Source organism: Triturus cristatus, chromosome 3_1 (genome assembly GCF_964204655.1).
Source record: "Triturus cristatus chromosome 3_1, aTriCri1.1, whole genome shotgun sequence".
Classification (NCBI taxonomy): Eukaryota; Metazoa; Chordata; class Amphibia; order Caudata; family Salamandridae; genus Triturus; species Triturus cristatus.
Window position 1 is genome coordinate 526,733,488 of NC_140583.1, and position 23,777 is coordinate 526,757,264.

Here is a 23,777-nt window from a genome sequence, read left to right on the forward strand (position 1 = left end):
TTGATTGGTTGCATGCGCCAATTTATTTCCACTTACAGTGTTACTTGATTCACCGAGTATGCTTATGAATTTATACCTTGTAATGATTTATTCTTACTAAACAAAGCGATTGGTGCTCCCTGACAGAGCCATTGTAGTTTTACCATATACTCACCCAGGCTCTGAGGGTTTCTGGGTTAACCCATTGTATTATACCCTAAGGTAGATCAGAAGGCGCATGATTGTATTCAATAGAATGAGATACAAGGGGGGCATGTTCTTTCTTGCATCTGATGAGGCCTTTGTGCTGAGACAAACAAACCTTGACTCGCTGAGTGGTTTGCCCCACATAAATTAGCTGGCAGGGGCACCAAATGGCATAGACCACATTTTGTGAATTACAGTTAGCATGGTCACGTAAATCATAGGTAACTGCGCCGTGTATGAACTGTTTGGTGTTAAAAGTAGAGTCACACATGAGGCAGTTCCCAGACCCGTAGTGGCCCACAATCTTATTAGGACCCCATAGTGTGGTCAAATCAAGAGGATCAGTGGTAGGTAAGGCAGCCCGAACCAAGTGGTCACCTATATTCCGTCCTCTCTTAAAAGTGAATAGAGGTTGTTCCTTAATGACACCAGTAGATTGGATCAACGGCCCATGTTTTCTTATGATCTTGGTTATCTTGTTATTCTGTGTGCTGAATGTTGAGGATAAAAATTCCCGTTAATTTTTGTTCTCAGCTCAGGCACCCAAAAGTATAGAGCGCATACCTTGCGTCACAACATTCATCACACATTCCTTTAATGTTGGCAGGTGATTGAAATGATCAAAAGGCTTTCTAGAGGTGGGGACATTGCAAATATACTGAATAAATCGGAATGCCGATGGATCCTCCGAAGCGACAGCATTAACAAAGGTTTGAACAAAGGTTTGAACAAGGAGTGTAATACTAAAATATCTGGATGAGTTCTATCTTTACATTTCCCTTTGTGGCCCTACTATGCTGTGCTGTGACTATTAGGATCTTAGATGGGCACTATATTGCATGTTAAATGTACAAATGTGCATTGTGACCTTCTATATGATCTTTGTGGTCTTTTGTATTTCACAACCATTACGCCAAGTAATTGCTCCCTTTTCCATCATTGTATAAACTTATTCTCTGGAACAGAGTATTGCTGTCCACACAAGTTTCACTATGTGATTTTTATGACCTTTATTATGTTTTTTGTATTTCATAACCATTCTGCCAAATAATTGTTTAGTGGTCTATTATTGTGTGAACTAATTTCAATAGAGCACTGTTGTTGATATAAGTTCGAGGTGCTCCCAATTGACTTCTTTGTTTGTACTGTGAAAGTTCTTTTCAGCCATTCTTTTTATGTGATTGTTTTTGAATATTCAGTAATGGTGGTACTTTTTGACACATAACGTAAACAATTTATGATATTATTGGATTCTCGCATTATGTAATTGACAGGGAATTGTTGGTCTCTGTATTCATGAGTTGTGTACAGTGAATGATTGATTCTATTTCATTGCGTTTTTTATCATATTTTTTATCATTGTTTTCTCTTTTTTACTTAACTTTTCTGGAGGGTGCACCTAAAATTATTTGTCCTTTTTGTTTTATCTTTTTGCCTCTGCTGGTATTCTTCACATTTCTATTACTTTATTTAGTCGTTGTAACCTATACATCCTTTACTATCTCTGTTTCACATTTTTGGTAGTTTTCTTGTTCAGGTCTGAACGATGCGATGTACCCGAACCTACCTTTTGTGCAACACGCGTCCCTTGATATTCATTTTGATATCCCTCTTGAATTGATTTGGCTTCCGCTTGTTTTTGAATTCCTTCCTCTTCCATATAATTCCAAAAAAGAAATAGTTTATATCATTTCTTGAAGGCACTAGTCCCCTTTTTTAGGTCTCGCCTACTCTGCGCACATGCGCTGCATAGGAAAGAGACCTTTAGTCATCGGCACAGCTTTGCGGGCAAAAACGTGCACACGTTGCATTGCTTCCAATGGCAACGTGTGCACGTCTGGTGATTCCCTTGCGGGAGCGAGCGGCGCCATATGGTAGCAATTATCACGCTCGCTCCTGCAAGAGAAATGCTGCCTGCTCTCGGCCGCATTCCTCCCACCCCCTACTTGCGCGCGCTTGTTTTCCTTGGTATTGACAGCCCAGCAGTAGGGCCCTGTCGAAAAGCAATCACGGGCGTCTGTAGTAAATTAATGGGCGTTTTGAAAGATGCATTTGGTGCTCTGTGTTCTCCTCGTCGTCTGCTTCCTTGCTGACAATATGGGCACCATTGCCAAGACCCAGGAGAGGGCCTGATTTGACAAGTGGTTCTCCGGTCCACGAACATGTGCTGTGAAATCATACAGATGGTGCGCCCTATGAATAATAACATTAAAGCAAATAAATCTGTGCTCCTATAATGCTTTCTAATTAGTGAATATGCAAACTAGCCTCCAAAAAAGAGGGGGTGATGAGTTAGGACAAGAGACAGTGGCAGAGTGAAATCTTTAGAGTTGGGGAAAAGACTATTTTTTGCAGCGTTCCCCCACCTGATAAATCATCTAAGTAAACAGTGACGCAGCACTGAGAACACTTCTTTGCCAAGGGGGTAGTAAAGGCTTAAGCACACATTCTAAGAGAGGCCTCTGTAAGTCATGGCCCAGGCTGGGCCATTAGGCAGAAGGCCATCTTGATTAATTCTGCTGACATCCGTGGTTGTTGCTGATTACTTCCAAGGTCTGTTTCACTCTGCCTAAGTGAGCAGATATATGTTACATCCACGGCCTCATTTTCCGCTGAATATTAAGCATCTGGATAGAGTAAGAACTTAAGTAATTACACGGCCACCGGCGGGAGCTGCAACCTGTCATCCGGGACTCCGCCGGTGCAGGTCAGCTGCACGCCGATTGCTGATGTGTCCGTGCGCGAGAGTCATTGGGCATCGAGAGAGCGGAATTATTGAAATGGTCCCGTGTAATTAGGGGCAGTAAATGTGTCCAGGGCACGGCGTGTTGCAAGCCTCTAAATCTTAAATCTTTTTAGAACCATTCCAGCCCGGCCTGCTTGTTTCTTTTATTTCTCTTTTACAAGAGTTAGAACGTAATTATAAAATGGCGATTCCGGGCAAAGTCTACGCTAGGCTTCTTCAGACATAAGGTTTTATTTGTTATCAAAGGACGTTGAGCAGTACATTGTACTAGCACCCTGTCACAGTATATGTCGCATTTCATTATCATATGATTGAAATGATATGGAATGACTGGCCCGCCTCGTGTCATTATACCGGCCCGGTTTCCCGTCCAGCCATCACAATGCCAGTCCAGGCTCAAATAAGACGGAATGGGTCTTTAAAAGAAATCAATTCACTGCCTAAAAATTACCTATTTGGAATTATAATTGGACACTATTTGGATTCAGTGCACTCGGCAGTAATGTTATCTCCAATTTAAGTAGGCTTTGCAAAAACTGTCCCCATTTTGCAGCTCGTGTAGCTGCTATGAGTGCTGCACACTGAGCAGTCTCCCATCTGCTGAGGCCTTTAGCAGAAGCTAATCATTAAGCACAGCTTACTGGCAATTTGCTGGTATCATTAATGATCAATTTTAGCCCAACTTCAGACCAATTTACAGCACATTGTTAATTACACTAATTCGCCATTGATAAATTCACTGGGTTCCCAATGGAGGCGTGAAACAGACGCAGATAAATGCTCCTTTGCGGCAAGTACAGCGAATTCACATGCATGTCTCACAATCAGCAGGTCACCTCCACCGTCCCTTCTAAAGTGTATAATGCGAGCCGTTTAGCCCATCGGGAGTAAGGGGAATGAACATCATGGGGATCATCAAATAAAAAGCACTTTAATTTTGGGTCTGATTTTCCAGACCTATGTCGTACTTGCACCTCGAAAAAGACACAGAACTCTCCTCAGCTTGAGTTTCGCCAAGTTTACAAAGATGTTTGCACAGGTGTATTTTAGGAGAAGAGGTGTAGAAAATATCTCTATTGTGAAAGTTTTCCACACTAGGCCACAACTGTGGGATGTTCCCAGAGTCAAGTTCGAGGAGAGGCCAGATACATCATAAGCAAATATATATAAAAAAACAAGCATTGGCATAGCCAATAGGTCCCGCCTTTGGGACCTTATAAGTATATATATAAGTATATAGACCACAAGAAGACCCCAAGATCAGCCCCGATGAAGTTCTCCTTGCGAGAACGAAACGCGTTGGCTGGAACCTAAAGCTTGTTTATATTGGTTGAAAAATAAAAGAATCTAAAGAAAAACTCTTTTTTCAAAATCTGGACTTTGGTATTCTGTGCACGCCCATTGAATCGTAGTCTATGGATCTGGAGCACAGAGGCATTAATAAATGGTTAATGCCAGGGTTTGTTTGCGCAGAATTTGTATACATACTAGAACTGGCATGATGTGCAAAAATTTATAGTCAACCGTCTGTTCTCTTGTCCTTGTCTTTCTATATTGCTGTTCGGAATTGTTTTTGCTTGTCATGCTGGTGGGACCGGGTGCTTCTAAGAGGGGCAGTAAGTCACGGTTCTTTTTTGTTTCGTTACATTATTTATTTACCTTTTTATGACATTTGTAATTTACCAGTATGGAGCCGGGATCTTAGCCTCCCACTCCCTATCTCTTTGAATATGGGACTCAGTTCCCTCGTTACATTAATATAAAATAATACACAATAATTGGTATACTTACGTATCATCCTCCGGATGAGGCTTTTGCTCCAATATTGTATATCCCACTTCAATTGATTCTAGTGTTAGGAAGTGTGATCTGCACACTCGATACACTTCTTTTAATAATCTCAGGGTCTCAACCTTGGTCATTATAAATCTTTAGGTTATTGTTAGTCTTTGTATTAATTTATAGTTTTTGCATTATCTGATACGGATCTCTGCACACTCTTAGTCTAGGTGAGCCCACTGACCGTGATTCCATATACCAGCTTGGATGTTTAATACTCCATATGAAATACCCTTAAGTAGGTATAGTATGCTTTGCTAATTTCCTTTTGGGTACTACCCTATATTACCTTGGAGGCCCTCAATTTTTATTGTGATTTACTTTGAAGATTTGGACATTGCAGAACAGTCTAACCGGCCCTGTCTCCATTAAATATCCCTCTGAAGCCTTTTAGTGTCTTTCCTGACCCCGTGAATGGTCATGAACCTACGTGGTTGTAAGTATCCAGTTTAGACAGTCTAGTACATTGTGACATTGTTGCCACTTTCTTGGTTACAATGTTGTTTCTCCAGTTTAATTTATTTGAAGAAACGTTTTATTTTGTTACTGGAAGGAGTTTTCACATGGATTTCTCATCTGTATTAGTTTCCGGATTAATTATCAAGTAGGTTCAATTCAGCAATCCTTTGTCTTCTGTACTGGTGTTTGATTAATGTCTGACAGGGTGGTCTAATATTACCCCCCCCCCTATTTTGGTTTGATAGGGGGTGACTTTACCCTTGTGAAGCAAAGTTTGACACTTGCTGTGCATTGCCTTTGTTGGAGACCCCCGAATCAGTTAACAGACTTGTCCTCTTTCTTTCTAAACATACTTCAATCTCTGATTGTATATTTACATTTTTTTCTTTCCTCATGTGGTCTAGTTTTTGCCATGTTAATTTCTTTTTTGCACTAATTTACTGTTTTTATGGTGATGGTCTTTCTGTTCCAACTTACTTTTGACTTTCTTGCCCTTTTGCACATTATTTCTTTTCTGCACAATTCTTTCCTAGGAGTATTTTTCATACTATGTTATTTTTTAATATCTCTGATACCCCTGTACATATTCCTTTTTAGATGTCTTATTGAAAATTCCCTGGAAGCTCTTATGTCTATTGTCTTGTCCTGATGATAACCTTCTAAGTTTATTTTTGGTCAAAACGCTGTCGACACTTAATGTGAGCCTAAATGAAGAGGACGCATTTTTTGTTGTGTGCTGCTTCTGTTTTTATTCTGAACCTCACCTTTGTTCATAGTTCCTCAGCAACTTTGTCTGATTGCACATTGTATTATTTGTATTTCTTGTACTGTTTGTGTAACCCCATTATTGGCTTATGTTTGCTTTTGTTTGTTTAATTTGGGTAATACATTTTCTATTTAAATAAAATAGTTTGTACATGGGTATCCTGTGTCCTAATAACATTGGGCTCTCTCTCTTCTCTTTTCTCTTTCCTTTCTTTCTCCTTTATATCTTATAAATTTCCTCCGTGGGAGGTTACTTTGTATATTTCTGAGTGCTATACTTGACTCCTTCTTTATCCATTGGTGGCATAACCTGTCAGCTATAGGGGCAACTAGCCTGCCTCCGAAACCATCCCATCTCAGCGGATGGTCCATAAACACAGCTGAGCATGTTCCTCAAAAGGACAGCTTAGGCACAGAAATCTGCAATGAGAACCTTCAATTACCAGCAGAAAGAATAACAGCTGTAATAATATAATTGTTTTCACACCAATCTTTCGCTCCAGAGGCCTCCATAATGTTCTGAATAGAGACAACCTTCTAAGGATGATCGGGTCACTCTCCACTCTCAACAAAGTGCTGTCCAATGACCTACTCGAAGTAGGCTTCATTCCATCCATGACCCAAGTGACAATATGCTGGTGGGCAAACAGGACTATTATCAAAGCAGTCCCAGCAAAAGAGTTCAAGCTGTTGAATCCTTGTCACTGAAGGAAAAGGAGGGCTCCACCTCAGCATTTTTGAAACCCTGATAGATGCCAACGCGACCTTGGACAACAATTCCTCCTCAGGTCTGTCCATGGCCCAAAAAGAAGCTTTGACCAACAAAGTCTAGGACTGAGAATTCAAATAAACAACAATATGAATCAGAAACTACATGTGCACCTGCCACTTGCTGCCTACCCAACATCATCTCCATTCCAACTGAACCTCAAGGTGATCATTAAAATTGGGCAATCCAGCAACCCCACAAGGAGCAACTCAAGCTAACCTGAAGCTCTCCTCATAGGATAATTAGCCTGCTAACCTTGAGAAAAATGAGCAGGGCAGAATGATCTGTTATAATATCACTGGCTTGCAACCGAAATTGAAGGAAAAAGAATTGTTCTCTTTTGCTGTTTTCAAGAGACCTAGGTGCTCGGCAATATTGAACTTGAAGGGTTCTCTGCTTATACATTACAGGCAACTAAAAGTAACCTACGTAGGCCTAAAGACATGCTAACAATGTGGGTCTCATTGAGCCTCCAAGCATCAGTGCAAGTGGAAAGCCCTCAGGAAAATGGAAACAATACACAACACCTGAAAATAAGCCATGATTCATGGGTTCTTGACCTATCTAATGTTTACATCCCACCAGGGTAACTGAGCGACTACCCACTAACACTAAATCTACTAAGCTTTTACATCGACAACACATGCAAAGGGAATTGCCTTCAGCTAATCAGTGCTAACAGGAAGCACCACCCTCACACTGTTCTGGTGTACGGGTACTATAATTACAAACCAGATGTATCAATGCTTGACCAAGCTTAGCTGTAAACCCAGAGGACCTTTACTTCACCCTGGTTTCCAAATCTAGGATCCACAGACAGGGACGGGAGCTTAATCCTTTCCTTCGGCTGTACAACCTTGTTCAAATTAATGGCTGTACCCCCTCGGACCATCCCACTCAATGCACTTTGAGATCTGGCATTCAAGAGAGCCTAATGGACTACATCTTGACTAATCAGAAGACACTGTGCCAAATTACTAATATGGCAGTTGCCAGGAGAATTGATAGAGATCACAAGCCACTAATTGTTACCGTTATACATCCTTTCCCAATCATACTTACTGGTAACTGACTCTGTAGAATGGCTCCATGGAGCCTGCAAGTACAACCTAGCATAATTAATATTAGCTGCCATCCTGAACATAGCAAAAAGACCTATTGTCTGGCCACCTGTAACCATTGGCATCAAGTATATAGGGAAATTCTAGATTAGAAGGAAACATCTAACCTACCTACCATCAAGAAATTTGCCACATTGATGAGAGCAAACCCACTTCGCAGGGGAAGTTCAGTCAGGGCCAACAGCGGTGCCTGGCTATTGCCAATGATAATTAAAATAGACTGGCATGAGTTTGAATGCACAAACATGAAGCAAGCTCTAACAATTGCATTCAGAGCTAGACACCATAAGGAAGCCGGGTAATCCGCCTGAGACCATTGAGACAATGAGGCCAGGGTTTTATCAAATACAAAAAGACTCCTGTAAATCTGTGAGCTTGTGCAGCCCTTGAGAAGGCCATAAGAGAGAAGAACAATACAAACTTCTGGAATTTGGTCCACCAGGGCTGTGAGGGCAAAGGTCCACATCTACCGCCTGGGTTAAACATTTTGAAGAAATGTATGAAATTACAGTCCCCAGTAACTCCAACGCAACAATGCTACACCCTGGCCCTACCAAGAATGGCCCTCTTACAGATAGATTTGCATTTACGTCCCCAGTGGCCACAAATGGCAGGAAATTTGTGTCCAAATTCCCAGAAGAACTACACGCAGCTTTTTCATCCAAAAACTGAATAAGGCGCCAGGCCTTAGTGGGGTGACAAATGACACGGTAACTAGACATAATATCGAAAAAAAAATATCGAGTAGCAAGAATATCGAGTTTTTAATATCGAATGGACAGAATATCGACTTGCAAAAATATAGTGGTGAAGAATATCGAAAAACAGGTAAGAAATATCGATTGCAATAATATAGAAGTAAGTAATATCGACAGTCATAATATAGTTGTTAAAAATATCGAATTTTTTATAGTGATTTAACTGTTAGTATATGTGTTAAAAGTATGTATTAATATTGGAATGGATGTTAGAATATTTTAAAATTATTGAATTTTATGTTTTTTTATTTTTTTGTAATTTAATTCCGTAGCGGGTTGTGGGTTTATAGGGGAGTAGGGTGGGAAGTAATTTAATTATAGTACATTAAATAATAATTTATAGGAATTATTAATTATTTTTAATTTAATTTTGCGTTTTACTTCTGTAGCGGGTTGTGGGTTTATAGGGGAATAGGGTGGGAAGTAATTTAATTATAGATTATTAAATAATAATTTATAGGAATTATTAATTATTTTTAATTTAATTTTGCGTTTTACTTCTGTAACGGGTTGTGGGTTTATAGGGGAATAGGGTGGGAAGTAATTTAATTGTTATTAGTTAATTATTAATTGGTATTGCAAATTAATTGGTTGTTGATTAATTATTAATTGGTAAATAATTAGTATTAATTGGTAATTAATTTGTATTAATTGTTTAATTGATAATTATGTTAATTGTATTCATTTAATATTTGTAGCGGGCAGTGTGTTTATAGGGGAATATGGTGGCAAGTAATATAATTGTAAATAAATATTTATTTAATTTATTTGTGTATATTGTTAATTAATATATCTTTAATTTAATTTTGCATTTTACTTCTGTAGTGGGTTGTGGGTTTATAGGGGAATAGGGTGGGAAGTAATTTAATTGTTATTAGTTAATTATTAATTGGTATTGCAAATTAATTGGTTGTTGATTAATTATTAATTTGTAAATAATTAGTATTAATTGGTAATTAATTAGTATTAATAGGTAAATTGATAATTATGTTAATTGTATTCAATTAATATTTGTAGCGGGTATTGTGTTTATACGGGAATATGGTGGGAAGTAATATAATTGGAAAAAAATAATTATTTAAATAATTTGTGTATATCCTTAATTAATATATTATAAATTAATTATTAATTGGTATTATTTGCATTTATTAATGTTTGTTATTGAAAAACAATTGTTTGTTAATTAATTATTACTTGTTAATTAATTAAACAAAAATGTATTGGTATTTATAAATAATCAATTCTTTTGTGATTGGTAATTAATTGTAATACTTGTTTTTGTATTAATAATTCATTAATTTAAAAATAAAAATACATTTATTATTTTCTCTACTATTGCACTTACTTGAGTGGGAATAGTAATTTTTACCCCTATGCTATCCAATGCTTTCCCTATTATTGCACTCTCTGGAGTGTGAATAGTAATTTTTACCCTCCCGCTATCCAACGCTTTCCCTACTGTTGCACTCACTGGAGTGGGAATAGTAATTTTTACCCTCCCGCTATCCAACGCTTTCCCTACTGTTGCACTCTCTGGAGTGGGAATAGTAATTTTTACCCCTACGCTATCCAACGCTTTCCCTACTGTTGCACTCACTGGAGTGGGAATAGTAAATGTTACCCTCCCGCTATCCAACGCTTTCCCTACTGTTGCACTCTCTGGAGTGGTAATAGTAATTTTTACCCCTACGCTATCCAATGTTTTCCCTATTATTGCAGTCTCTGGAGTGGGAATAGTAATTTTTAGCCTCCCGCTATCCAACGCTTTCCCTACTGTTGCACTCTCTGGAGTGGGAATAGTCATTTTTATCCCTACGCTATCCAACGCTTTCCCTACTGTTGCACTCACTGGAGTGGGAATAGTAAATGTTACCCTTCCGCTATCCAACGCTTTCCCTACTGTTGCACTCTCTGGAGTGGGAATAGTAATTTTTACCCCTACGCTATCCAACGCTTTCCCTACTGTTGCACTCACTGGAGTGGGAATAGTAAATGTTACCCTCCCACTATCCAATGCTTTCCCTACTGTTGCACTCTCTGGAGTGGGAATAGTAATTTTTACCCCTACGCTATCCAATGTTTTCCCTATTATTGCACTCTCTTGAGTGGGAATAGTCTTTTTTACCCTCCCGCTATCCAACGCTTTCCCTACTGTTGCATTCTCTGGAGTGGGAATAGTAATTTTTACCCTCCCGCTATCCAACGCTTTCCCTACTATTCCACTTACTGGAGTGGTAATAGTAAATTTTACGCGCCCGCTATCCTACACAGAAAATATTGAATATTTTTAATTAATATCACGTTAAGATATATGTATTAATTTTTTTTTTTACTTACTTTAATTATTCATTAAGTTTACTGTTATTTAAGTATTTATAAGTATGTGTCAGTTAATTATATGTATTATTTCATTTATTTAACATTACTTTTAAAACATTTAAAAAATTCGATATTTTGACTAACTATATTATTTACAACGATATTTTGGATTCGATATTTTTGTAATTTCCTGTTTGGAGATAGGACTTCGATATTTTGGCATTCTATATTTTGGCATCGATATTTTTGTAAGTCTATATTTTTGTAGTCGATATTATGTCAGTGATCCAATGACACGTCGCAATGGTCCACCTCTATGGGCGCCTGCATTAGCATCAGTATTCAGTAAAGAATGGAAAGCCGAGGCCGTCCCGGCATCATGGAAATCAGCAACTATACTCATCCTCTACAAAAAAGGAGCATGAAAGGACCCCACTAACTATTATTCAACTTCCTTGCATGATGGTGCTGGGAAGATATGTTGAAACCCCCCTCACCAGATTGGAAACCTGGTTCAAGGAAAAGAGAACACTGTCATCAATTCAGGCTGGATTCAGGAAAGGCCATAGTACGATCGAACAAGCAATGAGATTATCCAACATATGTCTAAAATACATTCATATAAAAATACAACCCTTTACATGACTTTTATCAAACTTTAAACTTGTTTTGACTCAGTCAACAGATCCATCTTATGGCAAACCCTCCTTGACCTGAGCCTGCCACCCAAAATTGTGCCTGCCATGCAACAACTAGATCATAATAAGGCTGCAGCAGCCATATATGGCTTGAAAGGGGAATTGATGACCAACTTCACCATAAAAAACTGTGCAAAGCAAAGCTGCGTCCTCATGCCTTTCCTATTCAACTTCTTTATAAATTATGTGGGAATACCCTGAGAAACATGAATTTGCCGGGGGAGATAAAATTCCTATTCTGCAGTTCTCCTATCCTGCACTGAACTGTTGATGCAAAAATGACCTAATGGCTTTGAGAACCACCATACAAATAAGATCCTCATAATAAACATGGCAAAACAAAACTTTGCTAGTGAACCACAGGTAACCTTTGAAGTTCACCTTCAAAATATATGGGCAACCCCTCAGCAGAGTCCACTCTTTTGATTTGATTTGATTTTAATTTCTAAAAAGTGACGTTTGTGTGTCTTGGCGCTGCCTATAAACTGAAAAGGATCAGAAAAGAATCTACAGTGGGAGCGTGAAAAGCCAGGATTTGAGAAGCTTTCTGAAAGTCAGAAGATTAGAGGAGTTCCTCAAAGAAACTGGCATTTGATTCCAGAGGAGAGAAGTAGCATGAGAAAACTTCTCCCACCCTAAGAGACTTTGTTAAAACGAGAAAATGACAACGTCATTGAGTTTGTCGAACATAAAGACCTGCTAGGGGGTATACCATGAAAATGTTTTCCTAAGAGACTCAGTGCCTTGGAAATGCACTGCTTTATGAGCAATACAGAGAGCTTTAGAAACTACTCTTTTTTTGTCTGGTAACCAGTGGAGCTCATCTTTAGCTTTGGTCACAGACTCAGACTTTTTATGTTTTTCAAAACCCTGACTGCAGCATTTTGTAGCCTCTGGGGCCTGCTTAGGATATACTGCTGGGCTCCAACCAAGAGTGGATTGCAATAATCTAATTTAGATAAAACCAATGAGAAAACCACAGTTTCTTGTAACTCTACCGGCAAGAAAGAAAAGATTTTCCTTAAGATGTTGAGTGTATAAAAACAAGAGGATGTAAGGTAGTTGGTGTGATCCCTGAAGGTCATCTAAGGCCACCATTAGGATGGCGGGCGGACAAAGTCCGCCCGCCATCCTATTGTAGAATGGGACCACCCGCCATCGGTGCGGGGGTCCCGTTGGTGACATTAGGATGCGCCCGCCACACTGGCGAGCGCATCCTGCATACTTGACATTGCGGTGGGCGGTGCTCTCAGGACCGCCCGCCACAATGCCAAGAAGGCATGTCGTGCTGTTCCATGCACAACGTGGCAGGCACCGTGCGGTGCCTGCCATGTTGTGCATGGAACTGCAGGGGGGTACTATGATACCCCCCATGTGCACCCCCCACCCCCAGAATCCCTGGGGGCGGCAAGAACCGTCTGCTTTTCTGTGGCGGCGTTGCCGCCACGGAAAGGAATGTCACCACACATATGCTAACATGGATGGCGGTGTCTCCCAGACACCGCCACCATGTTAACAGCTTTTCCGCCCGGTAGGCAATCGGGCGGATTGCCTACAGGTGGAAAACAGGCGGACGGTCTGTCCGTCCGCCGGGGACCCCCCCCGCCATGGTAATGTGGTGGGGGGATGTTGCTATGCGGGTGGTGGTTTTTGGCGGGCGGTGGCAATCCGCCCTCTATCCGAATGACCCTCTAAGTGTCAAAAATGATTCCAAGATTCTTGACATTGGACACTGGGACGGGAAGTGGACCGAGAGCATCCGGCCACCAGGATTGATTCCAGAAGGAGGTATCCCACCCATAGATAAGGACTTCAGTCTTTCCTGCATTTAATTTTAAACAATGGTCGCCCATCCATTCCAAGACGGCACTCATACATTTATTGAAACGCAATGCTACTTGTTCTACGTTTTTGAAAATGGGAACGATAATTTGACTATTGTCCGCATAAGATATTGTGGGGGAACTGAATAATTTTATCAATCCCATGAGAGGGGCCACATAAATATTGAATAAGATGGGGCTTATCGAAGAGCCCTTCTGGACTCCACATCATAAGGAGAAAGATTTTGACTTAAACTCTCCTGTGCCAAGTTTGCTCTCTTCCATCCAGAAAGTCACATAGAAGCTTAAAGGCCATACCTTTAACGTCTATGTCGAGCAGACACTGTTTCAGAATTGCATGACTTACTGTGTCGGAAGCTGCGGATAGGTTCAAAAAGATCACCTCAGCACTGTCTCCACGATCGAGAATTTCCCTGACCTCATTGGCTACTGTAACTAAAGGCATCTCCGTACTATGGGCTTTCCTAAAACAAATTGTGATTTATCCAAGATGTCATGGTGGTCCAGGAACTGTGTGAGACAAACGTTAAGGTGACTTTCTAGCACTTTGGCTAGAAATGGAAGTCTCGATATGGGGCAATAGTTTTGTTCTTCAGGTGGGTCAAGGGATTGTTTCTTTAAGAGAGGCAGAATGGATGCCTTTTTCTATTGTGTGGGGAAGATCTCAGATTTTAGGATGCTGTTAAACATCGAAGAGAGAGGGAGTGAGAGGGCAACTGATTTGGTTTGTTTGAGGAGTTCAATCATGCAGTTGGATGAAATGGCAGGAAACTCATCAAAGCCATGATGTCCTTGGTTAAATTGGGTGGCAACTTGTAATAGGTGGTTTGTGCCATTTTTAAAAATAAGGTCATTATTAAGCGCCTCTACTTTGATTACTTGGGGCTTCATTGTGATAGAAAGCTGACTTGGGCTGCTGCACAATCATGTAAAAATAGAGGGACCCTGCTTCACTGCAGCAATGCGGTGCTTGAATTCTTTTATATTGAGGCCACAGACTTGTCTCATTGGCACTGTGACAGCAGCAAGCACCTTCAACAGTGAACTTTGGCGCTTTACCAATTCAAAGGGCCTCCGCAAGGAAGAAAATAGATTTAAAGAGTCGCATTCTCTGCCAGGGCCTACAGATCTCGTTGTCTGTTATCAGGCTGGAACTGCGCACTGGGCCAATCAAAGTACTTTTAGCCCCCAAGCCAGTAATATATTGGGCGTGAATTCAGACATATTATATTTTGATAAATTGGTCTCGGATATCTTCTTGAGTGAATGTACCATTTATAGACTCTGTGTGTGCAACAAATACTTAACACAGTCTCCTGATAAGCCTAAGCTGCTCGACCTCACTACCGCAAATAGAACACTTGGGATTGTTAAAGTAAGCCCTGTAAACCAATAAGGGTAGTCTGGACTTTTTGCATGGTGTGCCCTTACATTAGCACACTACATAAAAAGACAGCTTCCTGGTTGGTGAAAGACTTGGACTGGACAAATCGTTAAGCATTCACAGCATCATGGCTGTAGAAACACAGAGAGACAGCAATAAGGCAAGTATAGCACCAGATGTAAAATCAATGTACATTAAAACCAGGAAGAAAGAACCAAAATGCTTACCCCATGAAAGAAGGCATTACACTGTTACAAGCCTTGCATGTTGAATATGATTAAAAAAAATACTGAAAAAAATGAAGAAATTAAAGCTTTGGTTAAAACACCTTTATGAATGTTTAAAAAGCCTTAGAAATTCACAGTAAAAGTGTTGTTGTGTTGCAAGTTAAAACCAAAAAGCAATGACAATTGCAAGTTGTTGGGTATGCATTTTTACTCGTATAGATGTCTGTAAGTGGTAGTTAGCAGTCACCTGGCATAACCAATTGCTTCCGTCTGTCTTATGAATGTTTTTGAGTGGCCATTCAGTCCATTCCAAGCTGATTTCTTCATTAAACCACCAGAATAAGGGGTCGATTCCAATCCGGGTCGGATAGCTCTCCGAGAGCGGTTTGTAGCCTTACCGTGCAACCAACACGTACCCATAGCCGGTCCCTCCTGTAGATGAAGTACGATGCGCATAACTGCCAAAAACACGACCGACACGTAGGCTGTGATTCAAGCTCCGAGCAGTAACCACGAACGCCGAAGCAAGTCACCCGGAAGCAGAATCTACAGAAGTTTCCGCCCTGACAAGTACGATGCATACTTCCTACGCGCCGGACGGGTCGGCACGTACGGCACGTCACAGCATCCGGAAAACAAGCATATCAGCTACGATTCGCACCACAACTCAGTCCACGACTGACCAGCTTGCAGCGGGTGCAAGACGGAGCAACAAGCAGCGTGTACGACACAAACACATCATGAATCTCATCGCACTGGTCATACCAGTACTCTACATCTATGACCGGATCAGGAACCAACGCCAATGGCGCAGACGGTAAGTCAGACACCTACCACATCAACAAACGACACGTACCCGCAAAATGGTACACACACACAGGGGATCCACATCTTGGTCACTAACAACAGCCCACCATAGGGGATGCATAGCCAGCACCACTACCACCCCCACCCATAGGGCTTATGTTGCCCATCACCCCTGCCACCCCCACCCATAGGGGACCTGTTGCCTATCACCCCTGCCTCCCCCACTCATAGGGGACCTGTTGCCCATCACCCCTGCCACCCCCACTCATAGGGGACCTGTTGCCCATCACCCCTGCCACCCTCACTCATAGGATATATGTTGCCCATCACCCCTGCCACCCCGACTCATAGGGCTTATGTTGCCCATCACCCCTGCCACCCCCACTCATAGGGCTTATGTTGCCCATCACCCCTGCCACCCCCACTCATAGGGCTTATGTTGCCCATCACCCCTGCCACCCCCACTCATGGGGGACATGTTGCCCATCACCCCTGCCACCCCCACTCATAGGGTGTCACCCCCACTCATAGGGGACCTGCTGCCCATCACCCCTGCCACCCCCACTCATAGGGGACCTGTTGCCCATCACCCCTGCCACCCCCACTCATAGGGCTTATGTTGCCCATCACCCCTGCCACCCCCACCCATAGGGGACCTGTTGCCCATCACCCCTGCCACCCCCACTCATAGGGCTTATGTTGCCCATCACCCCTGCCACCCCCCCTGTAGAGCTTATGTTGCCCATCACCCCTGCCACCCCCACTCTTAGGGGACCTGTTGCCCATCACCCCTGGCACCCTCACTCATAGGGCATATGTTGCCCAACACCCCTGCCACCCCCACCCATAAGGGATCTGTTGCCCATCACCCCTGCCACCCCCACTCATAGGGGACCTGTTGCCCATCACCCCAGCCACCCCCACACATAGGGCTTATGTTGCCCATCACCCTTGCTACCCCCACCCATAGGGGACCTGTTGACCATCACCCCTGCCACCCCCACTCATAGGGCTTATGTTGCCCATCACCCCAGCCAGCCCCACTCATAGGGGACCTGTTGCCCATCCCCCCTGCCACCCCCACTCGTAGGGGACCTGTTGCCCATCACCCCTGCCATCCCCACTCATAGGATGGGTGATGCGCCACACATCCATCATGCTCCAACATTAGGTATGTCAGCAAAATACATCCCCCCTAACATCATGACAACAGTGTGTAGTCTGTGACAAATGCCCACAACAGTGAGTATGACTTCGAACATACAATGTAACTAACAGCACATGTGTGACCAACAAATGAGTGTACACAAGGCAAGCATCACTATAGCACTGTGTCAATGTAAAAAGAACACCCCCTCACTGTGTAGAACAAAAAGTTAAGTGTGGGCTTCCAAACTGCAGCAAATGTCGAGCATTGTGGTGATGGGGTCTAAACTACCCCTCATCACAGTGACCAAAAGGCAAGTGTCATCATGGTCAAAGCTGCAAATAACAAACAGCATGTATGATTCCCGGTCCCAACACATCAAACACTCCTGGGGCAAAGTAGTGGTTGTGTCCCATACCCACAGAGATGTGGTGAGGCTAACAGTGCTGTGAAAACATAACATACTCGGGGCTATGTGCATACAGGCACCACCCATGGGGGATGACAATGCACTCGGTGTACAATGACACAAGAGCAGACGTGACCATCACAAAGCAAACACACATCTCGAAAATAGACAAACTAATCAAAACAACCTGTGGAGACTATAGGTGTCAGGTCACAAACTCCCATTCCATACCAGCAATGGCACCTAACAACCAGGATGAATGTGCACAATGATGTGATATGACTCACAGGGACAGCAGGGCAAATCACAGAAACAGCATCCAGACAATGGCCCACAACAGCAATACCAATGCACTGATGCAGATGCAGTAACACAAACAGGCAACCTCCCACTGCACATCTGACACAACGTGTGTGTGTGTGTCTCAGTGTCCCCAGGCAACTACACAAGACATGAAGGAGGCTGGACCACAGTGACACAGATGTGGACACAGTGCCATACAAAAGTAAACCATCATTGGGACACCCTTAGTGGGCAATCAGGCATTGTGAGATGAGAGGGAGCACAACAGACACATGTGACACAAGCTGGAATGAACACCAACTAACACAGCAAGAGACTGACACACAACAGCACTACCCCCAGGGAACAGACATTGGGGTGACACAAGCATGCATGACACCTCCACTGTGATGACAAAGGTAGATGTCCTACAAACTGGGAAACCCAGACATGTGTCCTGTGCCACACACGTACATCACACATACACAAACACAAATCACTCAGCATGGCCCGTCAACCATGGACAAACGGGAGCTAGGGGCCCATCCATGCAAACATTTACATCAGTCCACCCTCAACACCACACACCCTGAACTGCAACAATGTGCATCTGTGAAGCCCACATGTGACTTTTCACATGCACCCATGACAAACACAGGAATGTTGGGAGGAACTAAGGTGCACAGACTCATCACACAAGGACAGTTTACAACCCTGGTGAATGACAGACATACTGCACAGTATGTGGTACATGCCCAAGATGTCAAAGCTCACGTAACCTTCAGAATACCTGCCACAGTCCCAGGGCAATGCAGAACCCAAGGAGAACCACAAGGCACACATGCTGACACCTGCAAACATTGCCGCCCTGAACCCGACAAGTGGGAGCAGTCACACACACCTACACATGTCCCAATCACTGAAAGGTACCACCTAGGGACAACTACATGATATTGCGAACAAACAAGTGCCTTGGGGACTCCTGACTGTGTCCCATCTGCATCTGACAACATCATCACCACTCAGAACTGACAAATCCCAATGATGAAACACCAATTTACAGTAGTGTGTCATGCACCCACACATCTGGTAGCCCATGGCATCGTTGTGGGATGAACACAGAACCACTCAGCAAGCATCAACAACAGGAACATATCAAGGGAACACTGCCTGTGTATGAAAAGGGATGTGGACACACACACACATGCTCATACAACACACACCATGGGCTCAGGCCATGTCACGGGACAACACACTTACTTGAGGGGACCAAACTTCTGTGGAAGCCCAGCTGTGCCAAACATAGTCACAGCACGTCTCAGTCGTGTCAGCAGAACATTTGGTCAGTCAGCCATCAGTTACCACACAATGAAGGCTCTGGTCACAACAGCCTGGGTACGGGAGTCTTCCCTAAGTCATCTGCACATACTCAAAACATATGTACAGCAAGTTGCACAGAGGACCCAGTTGCTCCTATACCAATGATGCCCACAACTGTAGGTCCAGTGGCGATGCGCACAAAGTCTGCGAAATAGACAAATTGGACAATGGGAAGCACATCATATGTGCATGGGTGCAAGCCAGAAATATGAACATGCAAATGAAATGTTCACAGAGATGTCCACAAAGAGTTGATCATGACACACCCAGGTAGCTGCAAAGGATGACATGGATACCGACCAGAATAGGATACATATCTCATGGACCACATGGAGTACCTCACATCAACACCTCAGTGTTCAACATTGGAAACCAAGGATTACAGGTGCAAAGGCATGTTAAACATCATCAACCTAATGTACAGCTAAATCAAGTTCACAGGGATAAAGAAAAAAGATTTATGCAGCATATTAAAAGTTAAACGTCCGTTCAAACAAAAGGCCAATGGCCAGTCCATTATCAAATGCTAAGGAGTGAACTAGAGTGACAATGTCACACGTTGATTGCCTGCACTGCTAAGGATAGGGGACATCCCCTTGGAGGGGCATACATGGGGGCAGGCCAGGCACTGCAGGGACAGGATCAAGGCGCAGCAGAAGGAGGCAGTGAAGAGGTGGTGGATGCAGGAGAGACACCTGCAACTGCAGTGGAGCTGACTGAAGTGGTGGGTGCAGTCACAAGTGTGGGGCACAAGTCAGATGGGGTGGTTGCCGGCACAACTTCAGTGGGCAGGTCAGATGGAGTGGATTGGGTCCCCACTGCAGTGCCCAAGTCAGACGGGGTGGTCATGGACTCCACTGCAGTGCCTAAATCCATGTGAGCGGAATGGGGTGCAGGTGAGGTCTGCAGGACAGAGGGGGGGACACGGTACCCACATCAGTGTCACTAACCGTCTGACCAGGTGTGGAGGAGCAAGTGGTAGGGGGGAGAGCCTCAGCATTTTGGGGATGGTGTATCTGTGGGTGGGGGAACCCGGGGCAGGGAGTGGCGGGGTAACCTCTGGAGTGGTGGCCTGGGGATGGAGGACGGAGACTTCGCCTTGGAGCTGCAGGCCGGCGGTGGGGTCTTGCTCTTCCGGCTCCAGGGGGACTTGTAGGTGGGGGTCTCAGTCTGACTGCGCCTGGGGGAGGGTGTATGGGTGTGAGGGGCACTCCCCTCTGTGTGTGGGGACTTCCTCTTCCCCTTGTAATCTGGATCTGCTGGGTCAGTGGGGAAGAGTCCAAGGTCACAGAGGAAGAGCTTCTGTGGAGATGGGATTGCAGGTGAGGCAAGGGAAGGGGGCTGGGAGGGAGAGGTTTCGGAGGACTGTAGAGTGGTTGTGGATGACTGTGTGTTTGTCAGCAAACCATCCCCTGTGAGTGTGGTATCAGTCCCCTGCTCTTGCTTGTGTGCACGTCTAGACCTTGGTTTAGGTGTTTGTGTGCTTTGTGGGAATGTGCAGGTGTGTGTGTGCTTGGGACAGGTAGGCTACTAGGAATCGTGGGTGGTGCAGGGGTAGGAGGGGTGCGGGACTGTTGGAGGAGGGACACCGCTGCCGTCAGGGAGGAGGCCACGGACTGATTGGTCCTCTGTAGGGCAGACATGCCAGAGGAAATGCCCTCCATGAACGACACCAGTTGCGTCAACAGACGTGTGTGTGCATGGAGGACCTTCAGCATCGAAGTCTGCCCTACATGGATCTGTCTAAGTAAGTCTACAGACTCCTCACTCAGGGCAGCAGGGGACACAGGGGCAGGGGGTGCGGTGCCTGGCACAAAGGAGACATGCTCCCGAACATGGGAGCCTCCAGGGACCTCTGGGATGGGAGCCGATGGGAGGGTGGTGGTGTGGGTGGTGGCGGGGACAGCCTCACTAGCTGCTGTTTGGTGGCTGCTGACCCCCGCCTCCACAAGGGAGTCATCCTCAGAGCTGCTGTGGCCCTCAGCTGGGGGGATGGTGCTGACGACTTCTCTCTGTGGCTCCACTCGCCCTCTGTGCCACTGGGTCCCTGACACCTCTCCTTCTGTCCCTGTCAGGCTCTGTGGCTCCTCCTGGTCCGTGGAGCTGTCCCCTCCTGAGGCCGTGGATGTATCTGGATAGGAATAGGGAAGTAAGAGAACATCAGTCACCTACACTGACTGCACACACCACAGTGAGTACATCACATCACAGGGCAAGACCTGGCATCATCAGCTGAACACTGCTCAAAGTGCCAACACTGTTTAGAATAAGCCAATTGCCATTCTCAACATCAACCATGGCACACATATCCCTCCTTGACTTGCACACATATGTCTGTGGCATGTTGGATGCTAATACCCCAATGGCCCGACATGCACCACCCACACATCAGTTGGACATGCAAGTGAACATGTAGGAGTATGTCACTATACACACAGTACATCTCTTGCTACTGACTCAGTACAGGTGTCCGGATGAAGGGATGGGCAGAGACTCATCTCACATGCTTGTGATACATGCCAGCAACACACACTATGATGTTCTCATGTCCTGATGGGCAATGCCACTATGGGGTGCATGGTGCACACTTGAACACAATGCAGGATCACTCATAGCAAGTTAAATGCCATGGCACTGGCATGACTGGAAAGTCAGTCAACACTGTCTCCTGTCACAGGGGCAGGGCATCCAGACAACAACAGTATGCACTGTCTCACAATCATAGCTCAGGGGTAAAGCTAACTCTGCAGATGACAGGTGCACTTGCCCATCCCCTGCAAACAACATATACAGGACCCAGAAGACCCCACGTCATGCAAATCAGACATTTGAGTCTCTGCAAGCACAACTCCCTGTACATTAACACATCACAGACCGCCATGCCTGAAGGACACAGTTGCATACACCATTGTGCGCTGTCAGATGATCACACACCTATATGTCACACAGGTCTTGTCTCTCATAGTCACATCTCAGATGTCCTGCTGACCCTCAAACTCATGAACACCCCAGTTGTATGTAACAGGAAGCCACACCACAATGACACAGAGGAAGACACCTGAAGGCACATGTCACGAAGCACAACCTGTAATCTGATAACAGGAGTGGGATTACAGAGTGTTTCTAAATGCCCTTGAGGAGGCATGACTGCCCAGGTCTATGTGAAACAGTGTTTGGCCCTGGACAGTAGTCAGGTGGCTAAGCATGTGTGACATACTTGATATACATACTCCTGAGGCCCCAAAATTGGAGTCCCCTGCTGCATGGGTTTGTTTAGAATACCCCAGCCACATGTAGCGAGTCAGACCAGCAATTGGAACACATCTCAAGTGCACACACAGATCACATGTCAGGTCTCAGGCATTGGGCAAACAATTGAACCACCCATGAAACACACAACAGAGTCACGGGAACAGATGCTGTCCGGTAGCTGAAGCATAGCTGACTGCAGGGACACAGTGCCCTAGTGACACAAGCAACAGACTTTAGGGGCCACACCTGTGGAACAGATGAGTAGGGTGCATCATACAATTGAGGGACCTGAGTATTGGACTACAAGACCTACGTAATGTGGAAGTGTGACCAGGCCAAAAGACTGCAATTAGCAAGTCAAACATAGTACACAGATTAGATATGGACTCACCCCCTTCCTGCTGCTGTCTGGCCTTCAGCTGCCTATCCAGGTCCGGAAAGACCACCGACAGGATCTGGAGCATGTGGGGGGTCAGGGTCCGGTGTCCGCCCCTCCTGGGTGGAGGTGACAGCTTCAGCTGGACTCTAGCTAACCTCCGGGTCTAGCCCTGAAGGTCCTGCCACCTCTTCTGACAGTTGTGGATCCGGCGCTTGTAGACCCCCACCGAACAAACTGCCCGGGCGATGGTCAGCCATATCTCTTGCTTCTGGTGGGCATCAACCTGTGAGGATGACAAAGTTAAAAGTACATTTACACACATGCAGTATATTTGTGCTGCACACATTTGGAGATACATGTCATCATCACAAAGGGAAATGAGTTACACAGGTAGTGCAACCATGGAGAAGGACAAATCACCTGCATGTCTGACATGTTAACAATGCCTGGGAAGTTTAAGCTTGCACTAATGCACTTTAGCAGCAGGACACCCGTTCATTCCATGTACCTACACACTTTGGGGGATGAAAGTAGTCAGTGAGAATGCTTGCCACTGGTGTACATACTGCTAGTACTGCTAGTCAGACAACATGCACAATTAGGAAGGCAGTGGACTGTACACTCACCTGCTCCCCTGGTTTCCCATACAGCTTGCTGTACTGTGGAAGGAGCCCATCCAGCAAGGCCTGGTTCTCCTCCTCAGTGAAGGATGGGGCCCTCTCCAGAGTATGTGCCATAGCAGGAGCCAGAGGATGCAGAGACAGAAGCAGTGGTAGCAGGGATGTGGTCCAGTAGCATGTAGTGCAGGCAAGTGAGCTCCCTGGGGGCCAGCCAGCCTTATATCTCTGCTGCAGAGGCATAATCTGTGCCATGTGTCCCAAGTGATAGGTCCAACACGGTTGCTTCTATGAATCTGGCCAATCCATGGAAAAGTAAGACTCATACACGCTTTCAAATCTTGACCTTCATGAAACACCAGTAATTGCAACATTGTTGTAGGCATTCA